Genomic DNA, 4,173 nt, shown 5'->3' on the forward strand with positions numbered 1-4,173 from the left:
CATTTTTCTGAGCCTGAAGGCTGCTCACAGTCATTACTGCACAGGCCTTGCTGACTGCTACTTCAGGGAAACACAGGGAAGGAGGTTGTGCTTCCGAGTGTGGGTGGTCGAATAAACTCTTTTAGCAGCAGCAGTTGGTCTATTTAGCCTGAAAAAGAGACCACCAGCAGCCCCCAAAGTGCTAAAAAAAATTACAATCAATTTTAAAAATATATATTATATTACATAATAGACTATAAGAGTGAGTGCTGAGCATTGCTTTACAGTATTCCCAGCTGCTCAATGAGGCAGTCACATGCAGCCAAGAGGGATTTATCCTGTAACCCAGAGAATTTCCAGCTCTCCCATCATTTTATCCTTCTCTCAGGAGGAAGAGAGAAAAAAAGTCTAAACAAAACAAAAAAATAGCAGCAGAAAGCAAAAAACACAAGCTGGTTTAGAGAAAGTGTATTGACGGAAACTATTGAAATTTAGTATTCTTGAGGCGTACGCTTTGGTTGTGAGTGGTTTAAGGTTAGTTTTTATGTAAAGGGATTTTTAAGGCTCATATATTGGCCTTACATTTAGGTAGTGATTAGGGACCAGCTTATGTCTTCAAATTCATTTAGGATATTAATTGTTAGTATTTTTCTTTAATATTGGTGTTAACAAGGTTTTAAAGGATTGTCTCAAAGTTTTAAAAGACATAAACAAGGCCAGGCGCAGTGGCCCATTCCTATAATCCCAGCACTTTGGGAGGCCCAGCCGGGCAAATCACGAGGTCAGGAATTCGAGACCAGCCTGACCAACAAGTTGAAACCCCGACTCTACTGAAAATACAAAAATTAGCCAAGTGTGGGGGCACAGGCCTGTAATCCCAGCTACTCAGGAGGCTGAGGCAGGAGAATTGCTTGAACCTGGGAGGTGGTGGTTGCAGTGAGCTGAGAATGTGCCACTGGACTCCAGCCTGGGCAACAGAGTGAGACTCCACCTCAAAAAAAAAAAAAAAAAAAAAGATATAAACGATGTCACTTTACTTAACATTAGTTTAAGAAATTCTTGGCTGCTAGATTTTTTCTAAATGCTAATTTATAATCATAGGTAATACATAAAATATATTGATACTTAAACCATCATATTAAAATAAAGATTTAAAAAAATCTATACTATCAGAAATTCAAATGTCAAGATTATTGCAAGCAACCTATACATAGATGGATTGACTAATGACATCTTAATTTCAAATGTACAGAATACCACCCCTTCCATACTTTGAGATTCTCATCAAACTCCAAACTTAAAGTGCAGTGTGTGAAAGAAATAACTTTTCTAAGACTGTCATTATGAAAAACCCTCACATTTTGAAGAATTCAGAGATACACCTTGTCTCATAATTCTTCCAGCAATAGGAAACAGTTAGTCTCATAATTTTAAAGAACTTTACTTATTGGAACATGTATAGTTAAATTAAACTGAATTATGCACTAACCCCTCCAGGAATCATGTTGCTTTAAGAACCCATACCTGATGTACGAAGGTATTAATGAAATGGGAGAGTTCCCTGATCCCCAGCACAGGATGTACAACAGTGGTGTGGCTCGTCTGTTCAGCAGCCACACACTCAAACTGCTTATGGGAGGGAGAGCACATAGACATGATGATTCTGGCAAAAAGGTCAGATATTTTCAAGTTTTAAAAATGGTATGGAATACGTTTCAACAACATTCCACATGAATATAAACCCCTGATTTAATTTAATGATTTCGTCGTGGCAGAAGCATAGTTGGTTTCAATTTTTTAAAACAGATACTGGTATCATAGGCATTTCACATACACAGTATCTCAGTATGGACAAAAATATTTAAGATTGATTTTTGCCATTATGTTTTAAACTTTCATTCTTTTAAATACAAAAAGATAGTCACACATATTTGTTTTTTCAATAAAACACCGTCTTCAAAAAGTTACTTCAAAAGGAGATGATTGCTCTTTAGGGTTCCTAGCCATACACCCTCTCTTAGTTTTTCACACAATAGAAAGTATATTTTTATGCAGGCTTGTGTTAAGATCCAGTAGTTCTTAAACAATGTTAGCAAATAACTATATAAACCCCAAATGCAGCAAGGCCAACATTTTCCATAGTGTACTTTCATCTCATTAAAGTTGAAGCTGCTTCTTTTGGGTATTTTTTCACTTCTATGTGAAGTAGATTGTTATGGTTTCATTAGTGGTTTTATTATGTGGCTTTTTAAAAGAAAAAATGGTTTTAATTTCTTCCACAGTTCAGAGCTCTCGGAAGAAATCTTTTTTTTTCTTGTAAATTGTATAATCCAGGAATGTTTTGAATAAACAAATGCTCTTTAGCAGATTAAATCTCTCACTGGTAATAAATAAGCATCTACTTCCTTAGCTATATTACCAGTATATCCTGGAACCAAAGTAAGGTGGTTTTCCTGTTCCCACAATCCATTTAACTGTTGTTTTAAAATCTGAATGTTTCCATTATTTATAATTTCTGTTTTGGACAATAGTTCTGACCACCACCTTTTAATGACTGCTTGAAGCCAGTTTAAACCAACTGTTAGGTATTTTTCAAATTTGCTTTTACGTAGTGAGTTTACTAGAGGCAACGAGCCTACCCAGCGTTCAAGTAAGATATATTGTTTTTCTCCCTGTAAACTACTGGTGAGCACAGGAAGGCAATCTACCTCAATGCCAAGATCTTCTATTCTCACCAAACAAGCTGCAAATTCATGTATACTTCTTTCTCCAGAAAGTTAAAGATACATTCAATTTCAAATTCCTGCTGAGCAAAACTTGGGCCATTTGTTTCATGATCCTGAGAAACTTGCGAAAAATACTGACTGTATTGTGATGATGGGCTTTATATCTGTGAAAAATTGGAATCACTGGGGTTAAGCAAATATATTTGCCTACTCTGGCATAATTTTTCAGGCAGGTGGCCTGCACAAACCAGTTCATTTTCTTTATTTGCCACGTCACAGCCCCACTTCTAGGGGACTGTGTTTTTTTGTTTGTTTTGTTTTTCCTACAACAGAGGTTTGGAAAGGGATAATGAACTAACTTTCTATGAAAGATTACCTTACATAGTTTTTTTTTTGTTTGTTTTTTGTTTTGAGATAGAGTCTCACTCTGTAGTCCAGACTGGAGTACAGTGGTGCGATCTCGGCTCGCTGCAAGCTCTGCCTCCTGGGTTCACGCCATTCTCCTGCCTCAGCCTCCCTGGCTGACTACAGATGCCAGCCACCACACCTGGCTAATTTTTTGTATTTTTAGTAGAGATGGGGTTTCACTGTGTTAGCCAGGATGGTCTCGATCTCCTGACCTCATGATCCACCTGCCTTGGCCTCCCAAAGTGCTGGGATTACAGGCGTGAGCCACTGCACCTGGCCAGATTACCTTACCTAGTTTTATCTGGAATTTTCACAGTTTGTCCAACTGTTCTATTTATATAAGCAGCTAACTGTTGAGGTTTCTTAACTTCCTTCTTGTTCTTATTAATGAAATTAGAAATCCTTTTCCTAGGTCCATCAATTAAATGATCCTGAATATTATTTCAAAAGTTCTGCTTTTTAACATTGTGGGTTTCAGATGCCATCATCTCTTAAATACTGGTGTTTCTTGGTTTCTTAGCCCAGCCCTGGCACTGACCAACCATGCCAGGCAGCCTAGAGTTCCCCTTGGCTGCAGGCCAGGCCCTACTCAGGGCCATTTCTACCTTGAGTGTTTCTTAAATCACATCTCTACAAATTCAGTCTTATTCACTGCAATTCTAGATTGAAAAATAGAGATTTGAAAATCTTTTAGATCTATAATCCCTTATTCAATATATCGAGTGTATCTCCAACAGCATCCAAAATTTGGAAAATGTGACATATATACCCTACAAAATTTCTATCAAGATTCATAAATATTTGTTAAGTGTCTATTGTGTTTATTTGAATACAATTAAATAAGACCTATTTTCTGCATTGAAAGACTTTGTAAAACTATAAATTCCATGACAGAGGGACCATACCTGGCCAATTTTGCACTGTGACACTCAGCATCAGCACGGTGCCTGGCGCAATTCAAGTCCATGATGCCTTGGGAATTAATGAGTGGGTGTTGGAGAGGAAGCAGGAATATGAACAACTAATATGATGTGTTGTAACAAATGCCAATCCAATTTCT

The 4,173-nt window shown here is 37.3% G+C and overlaps 1 pseudogene; it reads right to left on the bottom strand.

The window, feature by feature from the left end:
• Nucleotides 1-2,339: 2,339 nt before the first annotated feature.
• Nucleotides 2,340-3,598, bottom strand: LOC100609558 (KATNB1-like protein 1; annotated as a pseudogene).
• Between the last annotated feature and the right edge of the window lie 575 nt (nucleotides 3,599-4,173).

This window comes from Pan troglodytes, chromosome 4 (genome assembly GCF_028858775.2).
Source record: "Pan troglodytes isolate AG18354 chromosome 4, NHGRI_mPanTro3-v2.0_pri, whole genome shotgun sequence".
Classification (NCBI taxonomy): Eukaryota; Metazoa; Chordata; class Mammalia; order Primates; family Hominidae; genus Pan; species Pan troglodytes.